At 45.9% G+C, this 12343-nt stretch overlaps 1 long non-coding RNA gene across 1 annotated transcript in view; it reads left to right on the forward strand.

Moving 5' to 3' along the window:
- Positions 1-9557, forward strand: part of LOC129136409 (uncharacterized) — a 41316-nt gene extending 31759 nt beyond the window's left edge. Inside the window, exon 5 of the long non-coding RNA XR_008537995.2 lies at positions 9121-9557. This is a non-coding gene — a long non-coding RNA (uncharacterized LOC129136409). The remainder of the gene's footprint in view (positions 1-9120) is intronic.
- Positions 9558-12343: the final 2786 nt, after the last annotated feature.

Below are 12343 nucleotides of genomic sequence, written 5' to 3' on the forward strand. Positions count from 1 at the left end.
CCCACATTTATACAAATGCACACAGAGGCACCTATGTGCCTGTGTGCACTCGCTCAGCCATACTCACACATGCCACATGGATTCTCAGACATGTTTAGTTACAAACAGTCTCCCCCACCCTTCTCACCCTCACACACTGGCTCACTCACACATATATTCTATACCTCTCCGCACAGCTGTTTAATCAGAATCAGGGCCTGCTGATGAGGCTGTTGTCTGGCGCTCAGGGAGCTGCTTTAACTCTTTGCTGCCCCCATAAAGGCTGGCTGCACTATGTGCCCTCCATCTGCAGACCCCGGGGAACAAAAAGGCCACAGAAGAGTCAGGCGGAGATGCTTAATCTGCAGGATTGGAGCTTATCTGGTGCCACAGGGCCAGGGAGAGGGTGCAGAAGACACAGGGACAGACAGCACTCTGGACCCTCTGAATTCACTCTGTGCTTTCTCCTCCTGGCTGCATCTCCCTCATGTCCCAGGTATCTTCAGTAGGATAACCAAAAAAAAAAAAGAATCATCCAAACCAAGACAGTGTTGAGAGCGAAAGGGACACTAACAACAATTACACTGAATTACCTGAGATTGTCACAGGCAAGCAGCAATGCCTGGTCCCTACTCATGAGAGACCAGATATTGTGGACTTGCCCTGAGCTCCTGTTTCAGCCCAACTCAAGGACAGTCCTGGTTGAAAGGAACTTTCAGGTAAAATTGCCTCATTTTGCAGTTGAAGGCCCAGAGAGAAGCTGGGACTTGCCTGAGGTGACACAACAAGTTAGTAACAAAACAGTGTATAGAACCAAGTTTTTCAATCTTCCAGGCTAGAGTTCTCCCTGGTCTTAGGTGCAGCTCCTGGGAAACTGGCTGAAACTGTGGGATTAGCATGCAAGGGTTCACTGAGGAGTACTTGAGGAAAGAAAGCAGGACAGAGCAGAGGGACAGCAGCCTCAGCAGAGGTCATGGGGAGCTCTGGAGCTGAGAGGGTTCTTCAAGGTTGTCCCAAATGAATCTATGGGCCGAGGCTTTGTGCCTCCAGCGAGAGGACGTGATGTTGGGTGGAGCAGTACCCTGCAGCTGAGAGCAACCCCCAGGGAGGGATGCAACAGCCTGTCAACTAAGGGAGACAGTGCCTTGGTCCTCCAGGGGAGGTGGGCAGCACACCATGGCATCCACCACATCCTGCTGTTAGCTTGTGTTAAACAAGCTACCTGCAGCCCCAGCCCCCCAGAGGCCTGCTTGTACCTGGGCAGCAGTTGTATTGGCATTCATTTCACTGGCTCCACAGGGGGTCCTGGAAGGAAATTGCTGGGGAGGAGGCCACCTGGCTGAGGCTGCTCCTGAGACTGACCAGTGCGTTCCTTGTGGAGCCCGAGCTTCCTGCCAGCCCCAGCACGGCCATCTCTGCAGCTTTGCAGCTGCATTCTTCACACCCATTAGAAGTCACTGTTGCTTACTTTATTTTTCCACTTCTTCGATCCTTCTACATGTGGTCCAAGGGAGTTTCCTGTCTGACTCAGCCAGGGAACAGGGGCAGCTAGCAGAGAGCCAAAAGGGGGCACCTGGGCATGAGTTAAGAGGGCATCTGTGGCAAGCCCATTACACAGCTAAAGAGAACAATCTCAATGAGAAGACTCAGGCTTCTTTATGAAGGAGGGACACATTTCCCATGGGCTGTGGAGTCCAGCAATCCTGACTTCCAGTCTTAGCTCTGCTGCCTACCTACAGAGGCACTTTACACACACTTCCAGGCGTGAAAAAAAAAATTTCAGCAAATTAAATTTAACAAAGTTTAGTTGAGCCAAGAACTATTCGCAAATCGAGCCCCCTCAGAACCAGGAAACGGAAGTGAGGCACAGCAACAGCTTCACTGGTTACAGCTCAGCGTTGGCCGTATTTGGATGTGGTGTGATGAGTTGACTGCCCTGATTGGCTGAACCTCAGCGTCTTGTTATTGGCTGAGACAGCTACTTGTCACAAAAAATACATACTCCTAAATTAGGCTTTAATTCTGTTTACTTACTAAGTTAGGTGCAGTTTGTTATGTAAATACTCAAGGTACTGAGGCATCTTCAGGCCAAGTTTAGTTAAATTTAACACAAGCTACCTAGAACTTAGGGATGGCTCTCTATATACAGTAGAGCATTGTAAGAATGTAATGAGGTAACCTGGGAATAGGAAAGGGATCTGCAACGTGCCAGCACTCTGCTAAGCACGCAGCACCCACAGCCTCCCTTATCCCTATCACAAGCCTGCAAGGTGAGTACCCAGGATCCCATTTTACAGATAAACAAGCTTGCCCCAGGGCCCAGATCCAAGCTCAACCTGGCATTGTATGATTGGTTGCCAGCATTCTCTGCAGATTAGTCTTGACAAGGGCCAGTTTCTTACTCCAGTAAAGCAGGAATTAAAAAGAAAATAAAAAAAGAAAACACTGGAGCAGTGCTTGACATTTCACTATGTTTCCATCATATTGGGTGCAGGCATCAAGAAGAGCAAAAATTCTCCTCCTTAAAAACCCAAGAATTTCAGTGCCAAAAAAATGACTGTGGAGTTTTTCCATAAACACACACACACACCGTGTTAGTTTTTTCCTGAGGATCCTGCAGAATTGCTTTTCACAAAAGGGCTAACAGCACAGAGCTCTTCTGGAGAGCAGATTAAATGAATTGTCCAGTTTTGGGTGGAAGGCTGTCCAACTTTCCCAGTCATCAGTGGAATGCTGGCTGGGTTGATGTAGGGGTTACTTGGGGGTTATTGACAACTCCCCAAATGAGTCTAGCAAACTCGTTTGTGCCAGGCTTCAACTAGGGAGCTCACAGTCTCCTGGGGAAAATGGACATAAAAACAGGAAATTACAATATGTAAGTAATATTATAACAAGAAGTAATAGAATCAAATACAAAGTCCCCAGATAACTTGGAGGTGGTATCAGCTCTGTCGTGGAGGCTCAAGGAAGATTTGCTGAAAGAAGTATCACAAATCCAGGTTTTGAAGGATGAACAGGAGTTTTTAGGAGCTACCACCTACTTTTAATGATTTTTCTATTTAGAGAGTGGAGAAAAGAAAGAAGAGGAAGGGTGCTTACATGTACTACATGTTATTTGCCAGACTGCATTCGACACTTTGCACGTTTGCACATTTAATTCTCACGATAACCCTGTCAGATGGGGTTTTCACAGGCAAGAAACTTAGGATCAAAAAGGGTAAGCTGAGCAATTTACTCAAGGTCACACAGCTACCAAGTGCTGGGGCCAGAAATCCATCCCAGTTCTTTTGGCTCCAACTCCCTGGCTCTTTCCCTGCTGCTGGCTTCTGTAGCCCATAGGAGCTGTACATTCATGGAGTTTATTTGTGGCATACTGTGCAGTTTTTGAGTTGGTTAGAATAATGTAAAATCATTAGGAACTGATTTAGCAATTGGTCATATCTACAGTCAACCCTACAAAATTCCCTCATCTGTTCACAGAAACTACAAGTCTTCAAAGTACTGTCCCATCTACCCATTCCTCAGCCCAGCCCTGCAACTTGAACAGGAAGGTCCATTGCCTGGTAAGTCAAGGGCAGAGCCAGGGGGACTAGAATCTTCAATTTCTTGGTTCCCACTGCAGGGCTCTATGAGTGACACTGTGTTATACGTATCTTGTCCCTTTCATATCTCTGGTGCTGTAAGGAAGTACCTTCAGGTACTCCAGATCCTGGGTACCTTCTGTATCCTCCTTAACATAAAGTCAGTTAACATAGGACTGAGATTGAGTGTATTTCTTTCCATAAAGAGGTGTGGCTTGAATTCTTGTGCTGACCACTCCTGACTTGTGTGACCTTGAGCCAAGTTACCTAACCCTTCAGACTTTAAATCATCTGAGAAATAGGGCCATAAGTTTGGAGAAGTCCTACCTTTGTACAAAATAACTGGGGCGATGTTTCGGCACTTACTGGGTACACAAAATACCTGGTACTTACTAGGTGCTCAGTAGATGTGAGTTTACTTTCCTTTATCCTTTGAAGAGCTGTACCTGTGTCCAGGGTTAACCTCACTCCATCAGGACCTAGACATCCCTACAAAATTAGGGATTTTACTTCCCTTTGTGGTAATTAACTATATATTGTACATTCTATATCCAAAGTCACAGAGCAGATCCACAGTTTTCAAACTGGGTTCGAAGAAGCCCTGAGGTCCTGCGAGGCAGTTCAAGGGTGATGGATGTCAGTGGTCAGGCCTTCAGACCACCCCCTCCCAATTCAGCAAAGGCAGAATCTCTTTTATATCTTTTATATGTTGGGCTCTCAAGTAGAATTTCATTTTAAGAATGAAATTGAGTGTTGAAAATAGAAAATTGCAAACCTCTGTTGGAGAGTAATAGAAAGTTTAATGTGTGATCTTTGCATTGCAAACCAGGTTGCTTTCTCCCTTATGTCTCTTCCCTCCTCGTCTTTTTTTTTTTTTTTTTTTTTTTTTTTTTTTTTTTGAGAAGGAGTCTTGCTCTGTCCAGCAGTGGTGCCATCTTGGCTCACTGCAACCTCCACCTCCCAGGTTCAAGCAATTCTCCTGCCTCAGCCTCCTGAGTAGCTGAGATTACAGGCACATGCCACCACCCTCGACTAATTCTTGTAGTTTTAGTAGAGGTGGGGTTTCACCATGCTGGTCAGGCTGATCTCAAACTCCTGACTTTGTGATCTGCCTGCCTCGGCCTCCCGAAGTGCTGGGATTAGACATGAGCCACCACGCCCAGCCCCTCCTGGTCTCCTTAATGACAAAAGCCCAGCTTCTACCCTGCTCACTGCCCCACCCCCAACATGCAGACCAGTCACAAGAAGGAAAACCAGTTAACAAGGACCTGGAGAAGCTACAACGTACTTGGACTTCCAGTCTTTAAATGGACCGTTTTTGTCTCAGCCTGGCTAGGAAGTCTTGGCTGATGTGGGCTAGAGACAGGAAAGCAAGGTGATTTGGGGCCTAAAATGACAAAATGAGGGCAGAGAAAAGTGTTGAAAATGAATGACTGCAGAAAGGAAAGAAATATTCTGACATGCTCCTCTTCCTATCTGACACCCAGTGAGATGGAGAACACGTTGACTTTGGAGCCAAGAAAGCTGAGTTCAAATTCTGAGCCTGCCCAATGTGTAACTATGTGATCTTGAGCAAGCCATTAACTCCTTCCAGTCTTATTTCCTCATCTACAGAATGGGAATAGTATTGCTGTCACAGGACTAATATGAGTGTATATCACATGTATGTAAAAAGCATATGTGAGATATTGAATGAAAAACAATTGATGCCTGCTAGATGTCACTGAATAAACATCAGTCCCCCTTCTCCATCCAGCTACCATATTTTCCAGCCCATACATTGAGACACTGGGTTATGGTAAATATTGAATTAAATGATGTAAATCAATTCCTAATGCAACTCCTGGCACACAGTAGGTGTTTAATAAATGCTATCTTCTCCACAAGCTTCCCTCCTTCTGCACAGCATATTTGCAGCAACTGCCATCCTGATCACCTCATGCTTGGGTTACTAACTCAGCCCCCCTAGTGGGGTCCCCTGTCCCAGAGCCCTGTTCCTGTCTCCCTGGCATGTGCAGTCACCCTAATCTTCCCCTAAACAAATGAACAAAGCAAGACAAATGGCAAAGCTCCACTAACAACAAGCTATTCAGTTCCAGCATTATCTGATTTAATTCTCCATTTTCGTTTCAGATCAATCTGTAAGGTCAGTGTTAATAGCTCTCCCTCCCCCTTGTAATGATAATCTCAGGCTCAAAGAAATAAGCAATTTCAGCTCCTCACCTTGGTGGGGGCATAGCTAAGGTGTGAGATCCCATCAGATCTGTCTGCAACCAAAGACTCTTCTGCAACATTAACTGTTCTCTGAAGTGGTCTGGCTGGGCACTGAGAGTAGAGAGACCTGGATTCTAGCACTGGCTCACCATTGGTTCATGGTGCATGAGCCCATTTCTTCCTCTAAAAATGAGGAGAGTCCCTTCCTTTCTTACCCCATATGTCTGCACTCAGGTTTCAGGGCCAATTTCAGATGGGCCATATGGTCTCTGTCCTCTGTACCTTTGCCCAAGCTGTCGCCTGCTCCTCAGTCACCTCCCTCATTGCCCTGTGTCTACCTGGTTAAGAATTAAGCTCTAAGATTCTACTCTATCATCCCTCACCTCCTTCAGAAAGCCTTCCTAGACCACCCCAGGCAGAATCAGGTGCTCCTCCTCTAGGCTTTCATAGCCCTGCATCTAAACCACAACTAAGACCTTTTTTTCCTGGTATATACCTTTGATTATAGGACTGTCTCCTAGTAGATAGACTGGGAGCTCTCATTTATCTCATTTATCTTTATACCCATGTCTGTCACAGAATAATTGCTCAGATAATACTTATGGAATGAATGCATTAATGAATGAATGAAGAGAGAGAGCAAGGGAGATCGAAAGAGCATCATTGAATGAGTTCAGGGTTTTGTTCGGTCCCAGCTTCAGAGTCCATTTCTTAAGAATAATTAATTCTTGCAGTTCTTCCACTGCTGACGTTGTGCCTCCATGGGGGTCAATGGCCCTATGCCCTAGCATCTTATCCCTATACCATGTAATCTGGGTCTGATGCTGGAATTTGGGCTTAGAGCTTGGCTCCAAGTCTCTGTGACAGGGCTCTGCCCTGCCTCCAGCCCCCATCCAGGATATGGGACCTCTCTTACCCTGGCCAGCCTGTTCCAGGCCAAGGAACTCCATTCCTCTCCCCAGCTCCTGTTCTCTCCCTCTCACCTGCTTCCCTGGCTGGTGATAGGGCCTGCCTCCTGCCCATCAGGGCTTCTTAGATTACAACTATCAGCCTAATTTCCCCACTTCTGTGTCCCACCCACTTACTAGGTCAGCCTTCCCACTATAGCTGGGAGATGGTGACATCCTCATGTGTCAGGCTTTTCCTGATATCGGGAGCCCCTCATGTCAGCTCCTATCCCTGGGTCAGATGCCCTGACATATGCCCAGCCCTTCAGACAGCTCCAGGTCAGTGTCCAATCCCTTTCTGCCTGCCAGGGAGCAGCTGGACATGCCTAGCCAAATCCTGAGATGGGCTGGGAGAAGGCAGTCAGCCCTGGAGATCATTTCCAGTGAAGGCCCAGCCTGCAGGTGGGCACACGTGGTGGGTGTTCAGGTTTGAGGAGACCTTGGAAAATGAAAGATCGCATGTGGTGCAAACCTCAGGCTATGTGCCTTTGGACAACTCATTTTATCCCTCTGTGCCAAAGAGTTTTTGTTTGCAAATTGGAGATAAGAACACATAATAGCTACCTCAGAGGACTGTTGTGAAGAATAAATAGGATAATGCATATCAACCTCAAGGCCTGGTACATTATGAGCCCTCAGTAAACGTGAGCCCTTTTCCATGTCACTATAGCTGTTGTCATTATTGCTCTTGTTGCTGCTATTGTCATTAAGAAGAGTGGGCTGCATCCTCAGGTACATCTCCTGTGCTGTTTCTTTTCCTCAAACCACTCATTAATATTCTGAAGACTAAGTCAGGGAGGCAGTAGCAACACACCAGGCTTAAAATTAATCAAGTTCCCTTCAGTCCAAATGAACTTTTCTCACCGATTCTCAGATCTTCGGCATCTTGCTACTGGGTGCATTTTTTCTACATAATGAAGTTTGGGCAGTGCTGGCTCCTGCCTAGTCCCTGACTGTGACCTCCATGCAGTCACAGCTGTTCTCAGGCGCTGCGCTTCAAGTCCCCCACCCCACATCGTCTGGCTGCCTTCTCATCTGGGGTGATGCAGATTAATATGATGTCCTTGTAATTCTGCATCCAAGACACATGTCACTTTCCTTCAACACATTTGGAAGGAGGGCAAGTTCTACTTTGTAAGGACCGTCACTTATTTTGAACTGGAAGAAAATAATTTATTTGGTCAAAAGTTGTTGTGCTTTTCCATTAAGGGCACATATTACCCTTTTGTAATTGGAAATGGGGCCATTTAGATCCCACATAGTCTAATCTCCAAAGTCACTCCAGCACAGGGCTTTCTTCCTCATTTGATTTCAATCAATCAATGAATCCAACAACTAAGGAAATGCATTCAAAAATTAACCATACCAAGTGAAAGCAGAGGAAGGTATGTTAGCAGGAGTCTCCCAACTCAGGTGTTTCTGTAAGAACCATTAAAATACCCCTTATCTGAGTGGAAATTCATTTCTTTCTACTATGGGAAGACTCCAAGACACTCACTCTAAGACTTGGGCCTGGATCTATATGCAGAAACCCTGCTGAACTTTGCAGTGTCACCCGCCACCCAACTAAGAGGGTCTCCCAGGATTGTTTTCTAGTTCCCAGTCTGGGCTGTCTGACATGGCACCCCAACCTGGGTACACATCTTAGAGGCTCAGCTTTTTGTCAGTGGCAAACTGGAAATTTCACCACTTAAATGGAACCACGAAATCTTAGGCCTTGGGAGAGTATGTCTGCAGGGCCATCTTGGTGTGCACCTCTCACTGACCATTTTCAACAGATGCCAGATTCTTGGATCTGGGAGGGTGGCCCTAGTCCCCATCTTCAGGCTGTGTTAAATGTTGAGCTTGAAGGCCAAAGAAAACTGCTTCAGACTTTGATACCTTATCAGTATGACTCAAAGGGAAGAGAGAGGTTAAGTAACTTGCTCAGAATCATACAGGTAGTAACTAGCAAAATTGGACTTTGAATCCAGGTTTGCATGACTTTATATTATGCTTTTCTGCAATGCTGCTGCCTGGAAGGCAGGCTTAGTGCTGCTGAGATCCTGGTAGATATCTGCTTTCCCCAAAGTGGTGAACTTTGCAGGCTACCGCCAGATCTGTGCCATCTGCTCACTTCCGAGGGGCTTCTTCAAATCCCACCAGGTGACCTTAATGTCCCAAAATATTCTTGACGCTGAAGCACTCACTTGCAAAGAAAAGCTGGACCCCAACCCCTGTATTGGACAGACCCTACAGGAAGTTTCCTTAATAGCCTACGGAGCAGAGACAGAAAATGAAAAATCACTAAGGTAGTGGTAGGCTTACATCCCAGGGAGGGAGTGCCATGGCGCACACCTCCTGCATGGGCTGGGGTTCGCATTTGTGTTTAATAACAACTTTGATCTCTCTGCCAGCAGCAGCGGTCATTGAGAAATCCTGACATAAAGAAGGTATCTGGGAGATAAAGTTCTGCAAGCGATGATTACTAGCACTTAAGTTCTCTTTTTGTTGAAAGGAAGAATCCCAGATTGAACAGTGCATTGAATGATATGACAAGCAAGTACTTGATCCCTGTCCAGCTGGAGGGGGGATTGTACCCATCAGCAGCTTTTTAGCTAAGGACGTCTTTATATTTCCCTTCTTTGTCTGGGCCTCTCTAGTTCCTCCTTTTACTTCATGTCAGCACTATATAGTAGGTATGCCAAGTGGTTTTGAAATTTAAATTACAGTCTCTTTTTCAGATGTTATTGGAAAGAACATGTAATTTATAACCACGTGTTAGGAGTACAGGATGTTCATGGTCCACTGCCAATTTTTCTTTTGTAAAGTTAATAAAACTTTCATAAAACACTTATACACTTGTATATTTCATGGTAAAGATTTTTTTTATCTCATAGGCTAATGTAAAGATTTATTAAAACCATTTTTTTGTTAAGAGGAGTGTCAATAGTTTGCAGCTGAGTGTAATTTTGAATCCGTGGAAGATGACGGTCTGATGGAAAATGACAGTAACAGCTTTGTTGATTTAGCACTAAAAATAAAGGAGCCTTTCAAATGAGAGAATGCTCTAATATCCAGAGTGGGCTAGGACGCACTCAGGCCAATGGAGGCAAGCTGGAGGAGCCGGCCACCAGCACTCCAGCCCCTGGCAAGAGCAGAGCAGGATTGGATGGAGCCCAGGTGGGAGGGTGAGCAGAGCCCCAGGGGTTAGTGGGAAGGAAGGCTCTTCTTGCAGGGGAGGGAGGGAGGGGCCAGGAGTAGTGTCTGAGTTTACTTCTTGTGGCAGAAAACTCTGGAATCTGCCTGCCCCCACAGACACTCCTAGCCCTTTCTAGGCTTTGGTGGATTCAGTTTTTGCTGAATATAATGAGCGGGTAAGATCTGTCACACCTCCCTTGCCCCACTCTCTGTCACCTTTACCAATCCACATCTACCCCAAACTGGTTCCCATTGAAGAATCCTTTCAAGGAAACTCACTTAACTTTTTTTCTGAGCGTAAACCCCAGCTTTTTTTTTTTTTTTTTTTTTTTTTTTTTGTAGCTGTTAATTGGTGTGCTCCCCTGTGTAGAGGTGAGGAGTAGATGGGTTATGGATTCCATGATTTGGAGAAGTAAATAGACCTTTTTGAGCTTCTGTTTTCTTCTCCAGGAAATTCAGATGATAACTCCTGCCTCCAGACCCCTCTCTGAGATGATTCTGAGACACATATAAATGGGCTTTGCAAACTGTGGGCAGTAGATGTGAGAACTCTTCATCTTCCAGACAGGATCCAAGGTCCTTTGGAAGGGACAGTGAGCGGACTGCATCCTGCTTGCATGAAGACCCTGATTCCCTCAAATGTTGAAAGAGGTTGAATTTACAAATAAATTAAGAAATTAAGAGCAAATGAAGAGGAAGGAATGGTTATTAACCGTGTGCCATAGAACTTTGCATTAGTAAGCCTTATGGTCCTTGTTTTATAGATGATGAAACTGGGACTAAGAGAAGTGAAGTAATCAACTCAAGATCACAAAATGAACGGGACAACCAGGTTTCAAACTTAGGTTTATTCTGACACCAAAGCTTCCATATTTTTTTCCATTCTAGAATGTTAGAAGCAGTGGACACTCTGGAATGTTCCCACATGCTAAGCACTACGCTTGGTGCTCTATAAGCATTCTCTCTCTCAATCCTCACACCACACCTGGGCAATCACGATTACCTTCATGCAAGGTGAGAAGTGCTGAAAGTTATAATTCCTTGCAGAGGAGGGATTGAATGTGCTTCCCGTGGAAGGCTGTGGTCTAGCAGTGCCTTTGGTTGGAGGGAGCAGGAAGCTTCAAGCTCTGCCTGGGGCCACTTCTCCCGCAGTTGAGAATTGAGGGTTAGCACCTGGAATTTGACTTAGAAATGGGATTGGTAATTGTCTCATTCCTCTTTACAGGGGTCATCCCCATCTACCTCACTCTGCCCTCTACTCCAGCCCTGCTCTCTTTGGCCCCTCTTTCAGTTGTTCTTTCTTCTCTCCATCTGCCATTCTCTTCTACATTCCTTTTTCAACCAAGTAGTCACTCTTTATCGCAGCATTCTCCTAGTGACCCTCCCTGGTGCCACTGAGGTGAGGGCCAGCCACATGCCTGGCTTAGGGTCACTGTTTTCTTTGTAGGCATCCTCTCCAGCACCTCCCTCCACCCACTTTCCGGCTAACTCCTATTCTTCGCTGAGGTTTCTGCTTAAATGTTACTTCTTCAGACCATGCCTGACACATCTGACTGGATCAGGCCATCTGCACGTACACTCTCTAATCATTTTGCATTTCCCCATTACTTTTCACAATTATAATTGACTGTTTGTAAAACTTATTTGTTTGCTATCTATGTTTCCTGCTAGACTACAAGCTCCAGGAGGGGAGGAGCCACATCTGCCTTACTCATTGCTGCATCTTCCATTCCCAGTAGAGCTCAGGGTCAGTCCTCTCAACCTCACACCATGGCAGTGTTCCTCCCCTTCTAGGCAAAAGGCCAGACAGCCTCCTGACTTCACACCCTAGTCCCATTTGTAATTGTGCCAAGTATCACCAAGTGTCATACAAGTGTCACAGAGTCTAGTTAGGAGAGATTCTAGTGGCAGCCTTCCCCTTCGCCCTTTGGAGAGTGAAGTTGCACATTCCCACATTGTGAGAGGTGAAGAAAGAGCCAACAGCCGAGCCTGCTTCTACGTCTCGACAACTCTGAGATATGGAGGCATAGGAAGCTCTGGGATCCTGGAAGGAAATGTAAAAGAGAAATTGGGACCCCAGGACAAGAAGTCCAAGAGAAATGGCAGAAGACTCCTACACAATCTCTGTCACCACTGTAGGGGCAAAGGCAGAGCAATTGGGACCAATGACCCCAACTAGGAACATAGCCTGGAGTGAGTGAGTATGTGAGTGTGTGTGTGTATAAGTACATATGTCTCCTTTTCATCGGGTCTGGGAGAGGGCTGTGGTCCAACTGAGCAAGCCATTTCCAAATATGCAGGTTTGTTCATTGCTGTTGCTGTTGCATTTGTAACTATTGTTGCTTTTGTAGCTACTGTTGTTTTTAGATGAAGCAACTGTGGTTCAGCAGAAGTTGCTGCCTCTAGAGTCAGAGGGTGCAGGCTTGGGTGCTGAGCACCAGG

Source organism: Pan troglodytes, chromosome 9 (assembly GCF_028858775.2).
Source record: "Pan troglodytes isolate AG18354 chromosome 9, NHGRI_mPanTro3-v2.0_pri, whole genome shotgun sequence".
In the NCBI taxonomy this organism is placed as follows: domain Eukaryota; kingdom Metazoa; phylum Chordata; class Mammalia; order Primates; family Hominidae; genus Pan; species Pan troglodytes.